Here is a 19,109-nt window from a genome sequence, read left to right as displayed (position 1 = left end):
CTGGAATCACCTATAAATAATAAGATCCAGCAAAAGCTGTCTATACTCTCATGCACTGCTATTCTGATAATGCTGAAGTAAATGAGATATCCACAATTGCCATAAGTGGACTGTAACTCCAGGTAATCAACTTCCACTTACAATGAAGCTTAGAAAGAAACTAGACTGGTGATAAGGAAGTCTACTATGCTCCTGACAATTCCTATAGCTGAGATACCATTGTTGTGGACATCCTGGTTCATTTGAAGTCAGTTTCTTTTATTTACAGAGGTCATACATCAAAATGAGAAAGAGCTGGTTTTGCCTCTGGCTTTTGTTGAAATTTTCCTCTTTGAAAAGAGCATAACTAACCATCTCAAGGTACATTTCCCTTAATCTTTCTATCCATACAGAACTCTTTGCAGTGAGAATGTTTCATTATTTTTATGACTGTTTTGCTTAATTTAAGAGGTCGTGAACAATCAGGAATATTTTAAAAAAAGTATCATAAAACTACTACTGTCAGTGCCATGATGTTGCATGCTAAATTTTAACATGATGCCAGTGATTACAGAAACATATGAAATACAAGTAATGCAGCGACTTGGGACCTGCAATCAACTGTAAATGTAGCTCTTATTATTGTGGTATGGCCTGTTCTCTTGAATTTTCTGACAGAAGATGATAATAATTAAAGGTGTAGAATAACTAAATTTTGTTAAAAGTTGTCCTCTCTACATCTCTGAAATATCTGGATCTTCATATCTTTTCTGTATTACATGTATTTTTACATATTCAGTCATTTTTATCAGTGTAGCTTACTGCAAGCATAGCCATAAAATAAGATCATTTTTACAGAGCAGAATTTCACTACTTTTTTTTTCACAGGCCACTGTAAAATTAGCTCTGCAGGTATGTCAGGCTGAAACAGCACGTCTGTGGGCCCACAAGTACAACCTTTGAAACCAATATCTGAATTTGGAATCCGAAGTGCAACTGAGGAAGAAAACCTAAATCCAGGTATTTAAGCCACTTGAATATTTCCAAAATTGTTATATAAGAATCTCACTTTTAAAAGGGTATAATCTAAGAAAATGTTTGTAAGTGAAGGATTCCTATTAACATCTAAAATAAATGAGCATTCTCTCACAAAACAAGTCAGCCACTATGAATCTCTGCAAGAAAACCATGCAATGGAAGGGTTTTTCTTTTTTCATTTTCTTCTTTCCCCACTCAAAACCAAATAAAAAAACCCCACTCACTTAAGAAGCGATTGTCTGTAGACCTTTGAAGCCAAGGAAGGTGACAGCAAGGGCAAGAGGCTTATTTCAAGGGTCACATTTCATTTGCATAAGCAAGTAACCATAGGGCACTCTGGAATGTCTGTAAATGGATTTCATTACAGAAATTCAGCTTAAAGGGACTATAAATAATCCTCTGACAAACAATGTATATTGCTTCAAGTTCTTCTGTAATAAAAATATTTTAGTAACGCAACAATCCGTGAAAGCAGGAAATGAAACAGGAGGAGCTGCACATCTTCCCCTTTTCTCTCTCACGGCAACATTATATTGTAATATGTTTTAGAGGAAAAAAACGTGATATTCATATTATTTTAGCAAAGTAATCCTACAAAAACAAGGTTATATAATTCCATATGTCTGAGACAGGGTGGCTAAACAAATAACCAGATCTTTACAAGCTCTTCTCCCCTGGAGACCATCAGTCCAGCAGGACAGGTGTGCAGGCTGCACGGTATTCTGCCCAGAGGAACATCTCAAAATATATTAGAGTGTGTAAATCTTCTCGGATGAATTTCAGTGGAGAAGCCATTTAAAGTAGACATTTTAATGGGTTGACATTTTTTGCCCATATGAAGAAGCAATGACTGTCTAAGGCCCCAGTTCAGCAAAAGCTTTTCAGCAACTCCCCAGTTTGGTGCACATTTACCTGCTGTTTCCTTCAGTAGGACTTATCTATATGGTCAAAAGCTTTCCTAAGTGAAGAAAGACGTACTCCAACATTAATAGTGCATATTATATGCTTTGATGCATTAGTCCCCAGCACTGCAGCCTGTTCAACGCTAGATGCAGCTAGGGGGACACCAAACCCCTTGGCAAATTTCACTTTAAGCACTGAACTTCTGTGAGGGCCAGAAAGTTACCAGAACTTTTGCAGATATACAACCACTGGAGAAATACAACCTTAAAGAGACTTGGCTTGCCATCTTCAGAGAGGTTTGGGGTATTATCTCAACACGACTTCATCCCTCTTGGGGTACTAGCAAGGAACAGCCCTATTCTGAAGGGTGTGGAAGCTCTCCTCTGCACTGGTAGTCACCTCTGAGAGAGAGTTTTCGCAGTGCCCCAGTCTAGTAGAAAAGGTCTCACCAAATAGTCTGCCTCTATTGTTTCTAATAATATACTTGTCAAGAAAAGAAAAATTTAGAGATACTCTGCAAAAGGAAGGAAAAAGCAGGCCTTTAAAGCAGTAACTTAATTTCTGTTAATTTTTGTTTTACATTGTTTCTAATAACTGTAATTATTCTCACACTGGCATTACTGTTTTCTCTGGAATATATGTGCTCACAGTGAAAAATCCAATTGAATCAGAGCATGTAACGAGAAAATGTAATCCATCGTTATTAAAAAAGGCAGCTTACCTTTATCTGGGTGTTAAATAGTACAAATCCATGGGAGTCAGCGAATGTTTTGAAGTAAAAACGAAGGGCATTATGAAGGCTGAAGTGGATTTGTCACTGAATTATACGTATTACCTCAGAAATGGCCTAATATATGGTTGGGGAAACTATGTATTTAGCAGTGGGAGAAGAGAAAATAAGCCCATTTATTCATTTTGCACATTTCCAGATATACTGGATGGTGTTTTAAATATCCAACTACTTTGTGGAAAATTTTAAGAGGAAAAGGAAGCTTGTCCCTGAACAGAAATCACAGTTGTTTCACTGTTTATACCTGCATGGTGCTTCCACCTGTGTATCAGGAAATGTGCACCAACTTGCTCCACGTGAACTTAGGCAGCACGGTTGCAGGTTCTGGCACAGAATGCCAAGTTTGTCAAGGCACTCCTTGTCTCCAGCTCTCACGACAAGCTGATCAAATCACTTAGCCATCTGCTGCTTCTCCATCTTTAAGGAGGTAGTATGAGTTACTCCTCTTTATGGCATATTTCAAGGACTACACACCACAAGAAAGCCACAGGGATGCTTCATGATTTTTAGCACTTTGGGCATTTGTCATTCTGAACAAAGCAGTTGCTGTTCTCAGAGAAATACACTCAACTGTAGCTCCACAAATAGCATACTTCATTCCTAGTTAGAGGTTGTACTGGAAGAGTGTGCAGCACTTATTACAAATTCTGAAAAGAAAGCAAAACGGCTTCACTGGCAGGTTCATTTAGGCCTCAAATTACATGGCTTGAATGCTTGTGATGCAGGGGGATAGGGTTTTGCTTGAATTTGCAGTTGATGCAAAACTGGAGCTGGAGTTCAGGTGGAGTGAGGCACTGCTAGTAAACTTCCCCAGTTTTGAATAAGATAGGAGAAATTTACATAGAAGTCCTTCGATTTTAGGTCCTATTTTCAGAATTGTTTTCTCACCTGATCTACAAGTTCAAAGCAAATGCTTGCAAAGAAGCAAATCTGACAAATATTCAGTCACATGGAAGGTACACAAGCATGACAAAAGGTGTGTTAATCTACAGCCTTCTAATGCCACACAAATGCAATGAACGGCTGCCAGAAAGAACTGCTGAAAAAAGCCAAAACTTAACCTTGTCTCCTTCCTCACATACTGAAGATCCTAAACTATTGTCTCTCCAGATTTGTTGGCAAAGTAGTGGTAAACTCACTAAGATGCCTGTGAACTCCTCCTGTCACAGTGCAGAAACAGCTTTTTGTTAGGTCTTTTTTTCCCCAGTGACCTCAAATGATGTAGCCTCACTCAAAATATTTCATGGATGTAGAGAAATACATATGGGTTTAGTTTTAATACATACTAAGGATTATACTCCGTGGTGACATAAGGAAAGGCTGCTTACTCTAAATCCCTGAGTAGCTGGGCTGACTGGCATGGTATGAATTTATAGAAATAAACATCCAAAGAAATCAGGTTGTGTGTTCCAGTTGTTACCCATTCAAACACTAGAAATAGCTCTAATAATGTCAAGACTGAATGAAATTTAGGTCTCCTAGACCAAGAAAGGGTAAAAAACCACTGAATTTTGCTTAGCGTGGGGGAGGACGATATGCTTAGGACTGAGTGGAAAAGGTTCTTTCTAGTGGAGGAAATGGCAATTCTCAGTTTTATATACATTATATATATATATATATATAAATATTTTCTGTTTTGGGTAGTAATAGATAAAGGATAAAGAGCTATAGAAATTTATTCATTATAAGGAGTTGTGGAATGGTTTTGCATTGATAGGAATGAATATCAGTTAAAAGAGTAAAATTTCTATTTCAGCTTATATATTCTACAATTAATTTCTATAATTGGTCTAGAACAAATACACTCCTAGTAGTGACAAGGTTACCCCAAAGCTCTTTTTACAGAGAGTTCTAATCTTTTTGATCATTCAACCAGTGAAGAAAATGACAAAATCACATCTTTTCTGTGAGCCAACTTTCAAACACACTGAATGAACATTTAGATTATCTTTTAACAACATAAGCTTTTTCAATAGATAATGTCTGTAGCCAGCTCTAAGGAAGAACAGATACCAATATTTCTGTGGCAAAGTGTCCTTTTGATCTCTATATCAAGGTACATCATTGTATCCTGTGTTCATTGGGATGGTACAAAAGGAAAAATATATATGACTTAAAATTGACAGAATCATCTTACAGAAAGAAAAGGTAATGAACATAACTGTGGCAGGTTGGTACTTCTGGATCTTTCTAAGATCTTCTAGGGACCTCAAAAGGCAACTTGGACACGCGGCTTTGTTAGACCTGGCAGTGCACTTGACACACCATGATAGCCCATTTATTCTCACTTTTTCAAGAATAATTTTCAATTAGTTACTGTTGTCTGTGAATCAGAAGGGGGAAGTGTACATGGAACATGCATCTGGAAAGGAAATAGAGTAAATAAAACCATTTCTGAAGGGAGATGGCAACAGTGATGCTGGGAATCTGTGATTTAGAGAACAGGAAGCATGAAGTGGTGCGGAGTGAATGTGATCACAGAAATGGTTCAGTTGAAACATGATCGGCTCATGGGCCATTTAGAAAAACAGGCAAACAGTGGTCAATTGTTCGCAATGAATTATTCACCCCGTTCTATTGGAACACAACGATCCCAGAATGCAAAATTAGGAATTAATCAGGATGCAATCCCTCACTCCTCCTGTTTGGCATTGCCATTGACCTTATTGTTAGAGAAGATGTACATGGTTATATCCTAGAAACAGCAAAGCTTAAGCAGTATGCCAAAATATTTAGATTTTAGCTGGCAACATACCTCCTATAAGTAATAATCATCAGCAAAACAATGACCAAAAAACTCTGTAATATTTAAAGAAAGACAGGGTTTATCATTAATGGTAAAGAAAACAAATTCAACAAAGTTAGCAATCCCTCTTCCAGGCATTTTGTAGAAGTATCTATCCACTGCAGATAAGTAAATCCATATACATTCTTATTAGTGGGAAAATGTGAGAAAATAACTAGAAAATTATGTAATGAATCTGCAAGGTGAAAATCATTACAGAGTTCAACAACTACTTAATATCAAAAATTATCTAGGAAAAAGACAGAGTTTTCTCATATAGAAATAAAAACAAAGCATCTGCTGTGACAGCCTTTGGCTGGATAAACAAACTCGTCCCTGAGCAGGATGCACAGTGGGGAATCCAGTGGGACTTCACAATGCACAAGGTGTGCAAAGTGCAGGCACAGGACACACAGGCTGGCAGAGTGTTTTTCACGGCCTAAGCAACGCAGGTTTCTCCCAGAAGTATCCAGCACCAAATACCAGGAATGCCTCAACACTATTCCTTCATGTAACTGTGGTAGAAACTACATGAGGTACACAAGATGATGCTTTCCAGATAAGACATCTTTTGCCTAGACTGAACTCTCCTGTATTCTAAAGCCTGTGCTTATTATTTTAATGGCCTTTACTGCTTATTATTTTAGAGGCCTAAAGTGCTTATTATTTTAAAATATCAGTTTTTCTAGAAGCTGAAAAACGCCTGAATTTGGATAGATAGGAGTAAAAAGTACTCAATACTTTGATTATTTCTGTAAGAAGCATTACTATTAATTGCCAGAAGGCGCCCCTGTATTTGCAGCCTAATCTTCAAAGGTGACACAGATTCCTATTCATATTTTGACTTACTCTAAGAAAAATAAACACATTTCTATTTGTATGTTTACTGATCATTCTTTAGAGGGATAAGGTCTGCCTGCATAAATCCTGATTAGCTGAAAATTTTGATGTCTTTTTGGACAGGAGTATCACTGCAGTTTTAGCCAAGCAAAGTTTCTCACTTGAATGGGATCTACAAGCACACATTTGAAGTAAGCTAGACTTAATGTCAAGATGCCATTGCTTACCTCTGCTACTTGGGCTCTGAAGTACAGAAATGCTTTTAATTCTGGTCCTCAAAAATAAACTAATAAGTTGTAAGTCAATTTGTTTCTTTTCTGATTTGCAAGCACTCAAAAGCTCTTTCAGACAGGTGTTGCACAAAAGAAAAGGGTAAAGAAACATTCTCCAAATAAACAAGTGAGAGCTCAAGATACAAACATATTTGTGCAAACAGGAAATAGTGACCCAGAAGGTATACAACAGTCAGTCTTCCAGGCTCCACTCTGAAACATTTTGCCCAAATCTCACTTTCCCTAGATTGTACTCTCATGTCAAGTCAGCTCTCAGAGAAGAAAGGGGCAAAGTTGCTCACCTCTGCTAATCTTCACTTCTCATGGCTGGGCTGTTCTGCCAGATTCTGTTTGCGTAAGTGGCTTCAGCTACTGATTCAGCAGAGGGCTTGCTCTGTTGTGAGAGTATAGTTACATACTCCCAGTAACTCCTGGATTTGGAAAGCAAATAAGCTTTACTCTTTCCTGCTGTCTGCTTGCCCATGTGTCTTTGTGGAGTCAGGTTTTCTGCTTTACAATCAGTCTCCTGCTGGGTTCTATAATTGAGCTTCCAGATAAAATAATCTAGAGTGAATAATAGCTTGGAAAGCATTCTTAATCTTCATTTTAGTATTGTATCTTAAGACCACTTTTTCCTTTTCAGCTTCTGTGATCAGGGCAAACTTCCTGACATTAGCTCAGGTGTTGTTCCACCAGCATATTTATTAGCATACATGAGCAGCAATCATCATTACTCTTTATTACTTATAATACCTTAATTATAAGCAGAAGCCTAATTTCTTATTTGAGTGTGTAATAGGTAAAAAATATACTAGTTAGAACTAGTTTATTCTTTTGTCTCCAATGGATGAAAAATGATTTTATGTAATTGAATCCTTATCATGTGCACTGAACAGCATCTATTCACAGCCACCTGCGTGCCGAACCCAGGAGCACCATTTTTTCCTCTCTGTGTTTGAGCATTTAAACATATTGCTTAAATATAAAAAATTAACACTGCATTCATTTAATCAGTCAGCAATTCTAAGAGTATTTTTACATTATATGCTCGAAGGAAAGCCACATTATGTTCTTAAAGCAGTAACTAAATTCATAAGTCAATATAATTTTGTCTTCAACAGCCTTCTCCTAATAAACTTCTTTTACATATCTACTATAGTCCATAATGAAAATAAAGTAAAAACTAGCAGGAAAATATGCAATGCAACATTGGAAAAAAATCCCCAAAAAATAGGTACAATTTTCTGCCACCGGCATTTGCTATGCTTATACTACTTGGTGCAAAAAGGGAAGCATAAAGTCAAATGTATGAGGACATCTGTCTAATTGGATTACTTTTATTGCAATTCAATGATCAATTAACAGTTTAAAACACTTTTATTAGCTATTGACCTTGATCTTTTGTCTGTGCATACTATTAAGGATGTCAGAAAACAAACCTCCTAACACTGCAGTTATCAATTTTATGGTAGGGGTACATATAATGCATATTTTCTATCTGTAAGGTGTGAACCTGTTCCATGTAAGATTTTCCATGTAAGCATACCTACTGTGGAGACATCTATTAAGGGACTCATAGGCAGTAAATTAAACCTGACTTCAAAGACAACCGTCCTCAGACAAATTAGGCTACAGAGATAGAAAAGGGCAGGAGCACTCATTAATCTGTTGAAGGTCACCTTCTGAAATGTACTGCTGTTTCTAAGTTCAATGACCATTTCAAGATTAATTGTTCATAATTCTACAATTTCTCTTCGCAAATTATGCGCTATTAGGCGGTAAAATATTGCGTATCAGAATCAATTCTCCTTTATTCTAGTTATCCTAGCAAGTCAATTGCTTTAATTCAAAATATATACAGCATTACTCTGAAATCCTGAGGTTTAGAAGCTAACTTGAATGAAGTATTGTTCACAGTGAGGTCCACAAAGTCGTTTCCTGTGAGATGTTGTTTGTGCGTAAATTGTTTACTTCATAAATTCACTAATACTGCTTTTCCTGTCATTTGCACCATCACTTAGAGTGCTATAAAGGGGGAAAGAACACAATAATTCCAATTGTATACTAATCCTTAGCAGAAGATGAACAACTGGCATAATATTTTGAAAGGTGTCTTTGTCCAATCTCCAAAATCCTGTTACATGCTGAAGAAAATATGAATGATAGAATTATGTGAAAGATGAAGCTTTAGGTTTACTGGCTGAGATAAATTACCGTCTTATGTTAAACCATAATTTTTCCCCAAACAGTTGAATAAAACAGAGCAAGACTCAGCTGCAAAAAACATTTAAAAATATTTTTTTTACTGTATTTCAGCTTCAAACCTTTCAAAGGATTTTCTCCTCCTTTTTTTTTCTAAATGTAGGTCAGTTTCTAAAACAAAGCCTTGCTTTTACAGGACATATAAATCTAAAGATTTCATAAAAATATAACCCTGGAGAAAACAGAGTGATCATTTGTTTATGCACGATGCAGAAAGAGAAGACATTTGGCAAGAAATGCAGATCTCCCTACAAGCCTGGGAAGGATCATCTGTGAAGGAGAACTGAAGTGTCAGGCACACCTCCACTCAAGGCATGTGAGTTGGGTCTTCTGAAATGGTTACTCACCCATGAATGCCTAATCTGGGATCTGGAATCATGATCACTTTCTCTTCTCAGGCTGGTAAATGCCTGGGGAAATCTCAGTTATGTCAGCTGGGTGGGAAAGGTGGTATGGCAAAACCCATCACAGAAACAGAAAAGGTGAGAAGAAGCACTGTAAGGTGCTCTTCCTCTCTTCTGTAATTGTAAAATGGGTCAGGTACCTGATGGGACTGTGTGACCTGTGGAAGAGTTCTTTTATCTTTATAAATATAATTTTATATATTATACATAATCTACTATAATACTTATATTTGTGAATTTTGTTGTTCAGCAGGATATAAGTTTTGTACACACTTTGGAAAAGCTTTTCTATTTTAGAACTTATTTCTAAATTAAGTGACTTCCACTACCTGTTGGTATCTTGGGCAAAAGGACTGAACTGAAACCAACAATAAACAGACCTCCACTGCTGAGTATTTTATTTTATAGGAGATGTTATTTGCAGAAACACAGACTGCTTGCTAATGCACAGAGTGAAAAATACCAATGATAGCTAAGTCTCCATCAATTTTAGGATTTCACAGTGTACAGTGGTGGAACAGCAGAACAATGCTGATTTGGGCTGTAGAACATGTTGCCTCCATTCTTCTTCCCCCCAGTGTTTATATAAGAAAAACAAAGCTACAAGCTCGAGGTAGTACCAACACTGGCATATTTGTTTAGTTGATCCAAAAATGACAATGCAATATTAAAAAAAAACTACCTCAGCCTATAATATTTAAAACAAAAGGGACTGCAATTTTCGTTTGCTCTCCTGTCAGTGAAAATATGAACAGCCCTAAAAAAACTCCTGTGAATTAAATACTTAGCACAAGAATAAGTGTTTTTCTAACCTTGACTTGAGTTTGTTATTTAAACAGCTCCATAAAAAAATAAAACTGCAACACTTTTAAAGAGAAAATTTAATTAAAATATCAGCAAACTCTACATACCTATCTGCCCATGCAAAATTTATTGAAATCTTTGATTTAAACTCTATTGCTAGCAACCTGAATCTTTTCATTTCTCCACTCTTAAAATCTGAGTTGTATTAAATGTATCATGAAAGATGGAGAGACAGAAAAACATAATAAAAATATATCACTTCCCAGACTCTTGAGTGTGTGTGTGGGGGTACTTCTGCTTGCCTTTGCCTGGACAAATGTTTTCCATACAGCTTTTAAGTCATAAGTAAAAGTTGGGTAAGTAGACTTATCAGAAAAATGAGAAAAAAAATACACAGGGTGCACTACTGACAAAGATGGGAAAGAAAATACTGTCTCCCAGTGCCTTTTTCACTGGAAACCCTGAGTTCCCCCTCATTCCCCCATGTCTGGTAATTTTTTTTAAAACTAAATGTTTTAGGTAAATTACAACAGTGCTCATAGTAGGTGAATTTGTACTTCTGGTATATCCCAAAGACCTTGATGGCCTTCCAATTCCACTTGGTATTTTAAATGTGTTGTTTTTATTGACAAAAAAACCACTCCAGCGATCAGCAGCTCTATAAAACTTGCCACACATCTGTTGGATTTTTGTTTATGTATTGAAATGTAATTGGGCAACTGGAGAAAAGTGGATTTGTGAGGTGTTATTTTCCTAAAGATTACATTTAATATTGTTGGTGTACCCTCCATAATTTAGTTGATTAATAATATTTGATCTAAACCCAAATTATGACTTCCCACATATATGACATAACTAATGAACTGTGAAAGGAAAGCTGTTCAGATGGTCACCAATAACCAATGCTTAGTTAATCCTTTAAATAAACTGGAGCTCACAATGTGTCCCTTTGAAGTCATAAATAATGTATATTTTTCTTTTGACTTTTAATAAGCCAGTGGAGTTCATCTCACAGTCTCCAAACACATATATTTTATTATGGGCCTCTGCAGTTTACTTTAATTAGTGTGTCTGAGTGCTTTGGGAGACTTAGCCCTACTGAAAACAAACAGAGCCTTACCATCTATAAAACATTAGCTCCCTTTGGTTTATCCTGATACAGCCGAGGCTCAGTGAGAAACACATGGTGTAAGTAAACACTCATAATTGCATTAGAATTCCCGGGTGTATTGGTAATTCAAACCCTGTTTCATGATATTGTTAGAGCAGTTAGAGCAGGTTTACCAATCTCCTTGCCTTCTGGGATTTCATGAAATTCCATTTGGAGAGAATTTTAAGTGACGAATCTAATAGAAACAGCAACAGAAAAAATAAGCCACAGAGACTCTGAAAAGGAAGCACACAGCTAAAAAAACTCCTTGATGTAAGTGTGTGTTGTCATGTCTCTGAAATCTCTCATTCCTCTAAGCTCCTTGTTGATGTGTTAATTTTTGTGTAGAATGGCTATGCCTGTGTTTTCTCCCACTGCTCCCTGCAGAACTTTTGGTCCAATCTGTCAACCAATCTGATAATCCTACATCTCAGCTAATTCTCTCCAAAAATGATGCAGTCTGTTCCAAAATGAAACATATAAACCAAAACAAACACTATGGTTTTAGTGGTATGTTGAGTGATAACAGGTACAGTTTTTTAAAAAGGGAAGAAATCATTGTTGAAGGCTTTCCATTGTAAGGAAGATTTAAGTAATTAAAAATGCTTCAGTGCCTATAGTTTGCAATTTCTTTTTCCAAAAGAAATAAGACATCTCTATGAAACAGATTGAACTAAAATAGAAGCCAGCTGTTTTGACTATAGAAAAGCATCACAGCTATTAGACTTAAACCAAACATTATTCAAATTAATGCTGGTAGCAAAATAACACTCTACTTAGCCCTTACCTCAAGCCCTACATGTACTATTTCTGTATCTTCTGTAGTTTTAATGCAATAATTTTAAAGAATGAAATGTTCACTTCCTTCATGTTCCTTCCATAATATTGATGTAAACATAGTGTGACTGCTTAAACAGCAGAACTATGAATTCAGCATAAAATGAATTGCATGGAGTTTTACTGTTTGCCTGAAAAATATATTTTAAAGGCACAGCATTCCAATATTTCTACAACAAAGATTTCAAAATACAAAATGTCTCCTCTAAACTAAGATTTTTTTGGTAGCTGATTTATGACAGTAGGTATGGAAGAGAGGAAACTTTTATATTAAAAAAAGAGAAAAAAATTATAATTTCATTTTCAAAGCAATTCAGTGTTAGGAATGTATATCTTCATATAAAGTATTCGATCTTGGTGGGGTCAAAAATGCAATATCTATCATGAACGAGTACTACCTGTCATTTTTCTTGTAGATTTACTCATGAAATACAGAAATATTTATTTCATTAAAGTGATAAACTGTTCTGGAAAATAAAATGAAAAGACATTTCGTTCTTCTGAATGACCCTTGGGATCCCCTTGAATCAGTTGTACTCTTCTACCTGTACAAACTGGTCCATATATTTACTGGCACTTGGTTTAGCATTGGCTTTGTTGGCTATTGTTTGTTTCTGTGGCTTGCACCTTCTGTTTCTGCTCCTATGCAACACACCTCTTAAACCTGTTAAGACATTTCAAAATCTAATAATATTCCTCAGAGGATGTTTATAAATCCATGCCACTGTTTTATATTATATGATCAGTGCAAACAGAACACTGCCAATAAAGCCAAAGCTAATATGCATTGAAGGCCTGAACTCAGAGATTGCTGAAGGTGAGTGGATGGAACTGGGCTTCCTGCACTGCTCTCAGGAGGAGGATGAGCTGGGACTCTGGGTTACCTGCAAAACACATCGAGGAGCTCTGCTGGGCTAGTCTTGGTGGCCCCCCCGGCTGCCATAGTAGCCATGACTTGCCCTCCAGCACTGTAGAGCCGCAGAGCAGTTTCAGAGGTTTTAAGCTGAAGGTATGAATGAGAGTTCACTTCTCATTTTCCCCTGAGAAATGCTAAGCCACTTGCTAGCTGAAGCCTACATGTCAGAGCACGAATTTGGAGGACGTAAACCAGTAGTTTAATGGTGACATTTTGCTCACCCCGCTACCCCCCTGTCAATAGTAAACACGTGCAAGTGGGTCTTTCAACCCTGTTTCTGCATCTGGAAAATCAGAGTTGAAAATCATCAGTAAACTGATCTAAGCAACAATCTTTGCTGCGGAGAATTGGGTCATCTGGCCCAAAATCCACACCAGTTTTGCATATGAATTGAACTAAGTGACTATAGCTGGATGGATCCAGCTTGTTCTTAAACACCAATTAAACTTACAGAAGTATACAACCTCTGATGCTGAGACTCTAGCAAAGCTGCAATACTAATAAGGTTTGCTGAAGCTATGATTCCAAACCCCTCTGCATGGAATATTTCCTCCTTAATTTATTAATCTACAGAAGTTATGCTGAAATTAAAAAAGGACAAACCAAATCCTAGTTTGCTAAAACACACCATATTTACAATATTAAATAATTGAAGCTATAAGTAAATATATACAGTGTTGATAAAATTGAATTATCAGGCAGAGCATAATTGGGGTTTATTTAAACTCTGATTGACTCCATTCATCTGTTATTCCAGTGGATATAAAAAGATAAATTATTTCCTCAGAAATTGAGACACAACTTTTTTTTTTAAAAGATATTTTTCTTATCAGGTTTTCATTAGACAAGGCAGCCTGCTTTATATGTTTGTACAATTTAAGTAGGCTCTTGGTCTGTTTGTTAATACATCATGTTTATTTAAAACTCCTGGAGGAAGTTATTAATCTGTCAAAACTTTAAAGATTTGAAGTTGATAAATAAATGAACAATGCTAAATAATTCTCTGCGTTGTCTACAAAAACACAAAACAGGTCTTACTGTTCTCCTCCAGAAGGTGAAGCCTGGATTGCTTTGAAATTACTCACTATTTGCCTACACTACGTGGCTGCCAAAGCCTGCACTGGCTGATAAGTACGCCCACTCCCTTAAGCAAGGTGCCTTTCTGACCAGAAAGGTTGGTCAGGAATCAAACATATGCTTTAATCCAACTTTCAGTTTCATATCACATGAGGTTCTATGGAATGATTGCCATGTGTAAGAGAAAAAGACAAGCTTTTAAAAACTGACTCTCTAATCCCTCTGCCTATGGCTTGGAACCAGAGCCAAAAGAAATACTGCCTTAACAGGTACATTTCCCCTGAGGGGAAGCACACCCCCGACCACCTAGCTGGTGAGATGAAGAGATAAGAAGATATTTGGGTGTATCAATGGCCAACAAATTGTGTGTTGGCTTCTGACAGAAGAGGCTGAAATGAGTGGGTGGCAAACAGGGGCTCTGTTTACTCAAAGTAGCTGCTCCAGCTCGGTGGCAAATCCAAGAGTGTTATGTTTCAGCCCTTATCTCCACAGCCAAGCCACCTTCTGGGCCATGAGAAGATCTGAGTGTAACTGACATCTGTCTAAAGAGACATTGGAAAGTGATTGAAGGCCAACATAACTGCTAACCACTAATTAGACTAATTAATAGTAAGAGTGGAAAACAGCTACCACAACAACACTAATAATTGTACACTGTGAAGACTATATTTATTTAACTTATTTATTGATAAATCTGAATCTATTTAATATATCCATTTAATATTTGAGAAGAGTGGGCTTAAAAATATTTCCTCCAATTCAGTGAGGAATTCCTCTGTCCCTGCAAACATTTTGCTCACCAGCAGTAATGCAGACATGATAGGTGAAAGATTTTACTTCCTCTTAGTGCAAATAATTTTTTTTTGATCTTCAGCTACAAGATAAAACTGCAAATGTTTCTATTTGTCTAGATTAATGCACAGACCATACATCTCAATTTAATAGGGCTCAATTTTAAGTTTCTCATGTAACCTACAGTAGAAATAGAGTGAGAATAAATTTTGTGAGCAGGCTTTGGTGCAGTTTTCAGAATACTTTCTCACAGCAGAAACCGTGAGCATTATTAGGCCTTCTAGATACTACAATATGGATCCTTATGACAAGACAATGTCACTGTCAAGTCAGAAATGGGCAATTGTAAGAAATTCTATCAGGTGGAGGTGGTATTGCTAGCTTCCTCAAGTTTTTCTTGCAACATCTATCGCTTTTTAGAGCACTATCTCAACATGAGAGAACCTTAGCTTTCACTTTAAAATTCAAGTTACTACCCTCTGGATTCAGGACAGAAGTTTAAAAAATGCAAACCCTAAAGGTTCCTACATTACTGTGGTCACTCCTTACAGAACTCCTAATACTACTTAGATACACACAATTCAGGTACAAAATGTAGGAAGTATCCCACAGCTTTTTTTTAAAAAAACCCTGCATTTTTCTTTTATGATGGATTGTTTCTTTCCTTTCCCAAAGTATCTGTAAATAGACTGCCAGTTTTTCCAAGCTTCCTTATTTAATGATGATTACTAATGTAATCTGTACAACAGAAACCTCATGTAAAATGAAAAACTACCTGTACTAAACAGGCCTATACTTGACCAGTTATGGTTGCTCTCATTTCACAACTCAGTTTTCACACACCACACCACACTGTCTTGGGGTGACTTTATGATGTGTATCCCCTATCACCACTCTATGACCAGACATGAATCCTGTGCCTTTCAGTGCCTTTAAAACTGGGTGTGAGAGAAGGGAAAAAAAAAGCCAGACAAACATGTTAAAGCAGTTTGTGATCCAAGGACACAGAGATAGCAGCTGCTGCTGCTGAAGAGAGGAGAAAAGCACCTTTTGCCTTTTCCCAGCTCTTGGCTCGTTTTCTCAGAAGCGAGACATGGAGAGTTAAACTCTTTTGTTTCCCTGGGACTTCGGCTTCTTCTCTTCTGGAACTGTTTGGCAACACCAGAACATACCTGGGAGACCGTGTATCTCTGAAAACCCAGCTCTGAAGATGAGGAGAGAGACTACACCCACAGAAAGGACTCTAAAATCTTCCCAGGTTTCTCTCCACAGCGAGAACTTTTCTTATTTAGCATTATTATTCTTTTTCTGTGTGTCTGTTAAATAAATATTTTTTTTTCCTTCACTTTCCTCTGAGGAATTTCTTCCCAAACCTGGTGGGGGAGGGATGACTGTAACCTTCTATCAGAGGATGTTCAAATTAGGACGTTCCTTCAAATTTGTCTTGAACCGTGACACACACATCCCCAATATGATAACCATAACTCTGACACAGAAACTGTGAAAATTTTTTAACAGCCCAGAAAGAGGCAGAGAGCACCTCAAGCAGCATGAGAGAATTCATTCTTATACTTTCCCTCTATGCCTTTCTCCCTTTTTGTATGGTACTGGCCTTGGCCATTACACCTGCTCTGTGAGATTTACTAACTTACTGAGGAGTTAAAGTAGCAGTTTCTCTCCAAAATCCTCAAGAAATAACAGTTAAATCCCAGTATTAAAATATTTGCTGTATTCTTAATTCTAGGCAAGTATGTGTTTGTGAACTCAGAAGGGGAGCCATTCAGAATAAGAGCATTCTTCACTAAAACTATGTTGTGGAATTGGTCAGCAGTGAGACTCAGTAATGTGATGTCATACTCAGCCTAGATTGTGAATTTACTGGGGTAGAAAGAGCTCCGTTATTTGATCTCAAAGCCATGTTTTGCTATTGTATAAATAAATACTGTGGGACTTCAGGGTCAAAAGAGTATGGTCTCTGCACATAATGCAAAACCCAAAGCTCAGTAAATTCAATTGTGGTTCATCTATGCTTGGTAGTGTCTAAACCACCAATTTACAGGATAAGTGCAGTTCACAGAGTCTTTGAATGCCTTCCAAATCAAACAATCCAGGTGACTGTAAAATATTGCCATTTTTCTAATGATGCACATTATGCAGGTTACATTTTTGTAGCACCCTATCAAAACAAATAGAAAGGAGTGAATTAAAGAAGAATCCATTCTCTTTCCATCTGATAAAAGACAACTGCTCATATCATGCTTTCCAGTTTAAGGAAAACATCTGTTTAAACTAATGCCTCCCATGCCATTTCAAACCACCTTAAAATTGTCTTGATTTCAATCCTATTGCATTGACATGCCTGTAAACAGGCATCTTTCCTGAGTGCTCACTGCTGTAATTTACTGTATGTTCATACTTACATATAAATCCCTTTTTTTTTGCACATCCTGTCTGAAATGGAGGTTTCCTCTCAATTATATCTACATACATCTACTGTTACTTAAACATGCAAAGAACCATAACTCTATTAAACTGACAAACTAAATTTATCCTGTGCTTATTGAATTGGTTTATTAGACATAACCATAACACATTCCTAGATAAGAAGGGGCACTGCTTTGGCCTGGTTAAAGGAGTGGTATATTTCAGCTATTTTATCCTGACAATACTTTCAGGCTGGAGCAACATGACAGTTCTTTCCAAATGAAGGCTTCCAAATGGTTTGCAGGCAGCACATAAGTCCTTTACCAAGTCAAGATATCATTGATTCAGACAACAGACGCTGGAAGATATTCTTTAGTCTATATTCTGAAAGACTGCTTCTGAAACTTATGAAAATGGATTAGGCTTTATCAACAGCAAATGTAAATTAATAGCTTACTTTATGATTCTGGACAAACAACAACACAATTAAAATCCATGGGAATTTTATCACTCATTTCCCTGAAAGTGGAATGTGAAGTACCCTTGCAGAATAAAAACAACCCCAAATCCTGGGGTGTTCATATCAGGCAGAGGACCTTGCAGTAACTTTCAGACATGAATATAACCTCTGAACTTTCACCTGGGACATTTTTTCACATTTTACAGGTGGGAGTATATAGGGAAGCTAAAGACCTAGTGCAGAATAGCATTTTGACACCAAAAGGAAGTGTTAAGTAAAAGTTAAGTAAACAGGATCAAAATCTTTGTGAGCTGTTATTTAAATGGCACAGCTTCTTAATTTTTAACCCATAATTTCTGAAAGGAAAGGCCCTTTTGTAGAAGGCATTTCAACAGAGTGTAGTAGTGTTTCTAATAATTTCATCTCTAAAGGCCCTCTTGCTCTGTCTTTGCTAGGCTTCAATGCCTGCAATCACCTCACCCCAGATATCTATATGGAATTGTTCTAGAGGCTTCAGCAAGCTGAACTACTTAATACAGTATTCATTCTGATTTCTCCTTCAGACACTTGGTTGTGTCACACTGGAGTAGGTATGAAAAAATGTAGAGAATTTGATAACATTTGTAACACAAATTAGAACAATTTTCTGCTTCCATTTTTTTTGAACAATAAGGAGTCCTGATGGAGCTCGTGTAACAACTTGAATGCTGTAAAAATGAAATTTAAAGCTACCTGGGGATACACTCGTGCAGCACAAACTGTAGTGAAATCAGACCTATGTCTACATGACTGGATATACTGGATTTCTCATTTGTTATTTTGGACTTCAGTAGGAATGTTGGGTCTTTTGTCACTAATTTACTAAATAAAATTAAGTCCTCTACAGGTTGCTGGCAGAATTTCAAATCCTCAAGGCTGACCCTATAGCAGCTGGTACCTTGCAATAATGAACAGACTTATGATTTTAAAGGCAAATAATTCCACCAAAGAGAGGGAGTTGGGATGTGTTCTGGGCTTCAAGTTTGTGGACACTATTGCAAAATTACTTTTGGGGTTTTTTTGACAGTAGCACATTGTAAAAATACCTCAGGGCATGCTATTTATCTCCATTTTTTTTCTGATTTACAACAGCAATAAGGGCAGCATTCCTGGAATAATAGAATTATTCAGATAATGACTTGGATAATAAAAGGGATGATTTATCCTTTGTTCACTCTGGACATCACTGTCATTAGGCTGCTCAGACTTTGAGTCTATGGTAAAGAAAAGAAAAGGTGAAGAATGGAAGGAAAAATGAAGTGGCATGTTCAGTGCAAATAGGTAACTGTGAGACTTAGGACATCAATGAACTGTTGAGTTTTTATGAGTTTAAGAAC

This window comes from Corvus kubaryi, unplaced genomic scaffold (genome assembly GCF_017639235.1).
Source record: "Corvus kubaryi isolate FWS band 111438036 unplaced genomic scaffold, C.kubaryi_AGA036_p1.0 71, whole genome shotgun sequence".
NCBI classification, from domain to species: domain Eukaryota; kingdom Metazoa; phylum Chordata; class Aves; order Passeriformes; family Corvidae; genus Corvus; species Corvus kubaryi.
Note: the sequence above shows the minus strand (reverse complement) of the source record.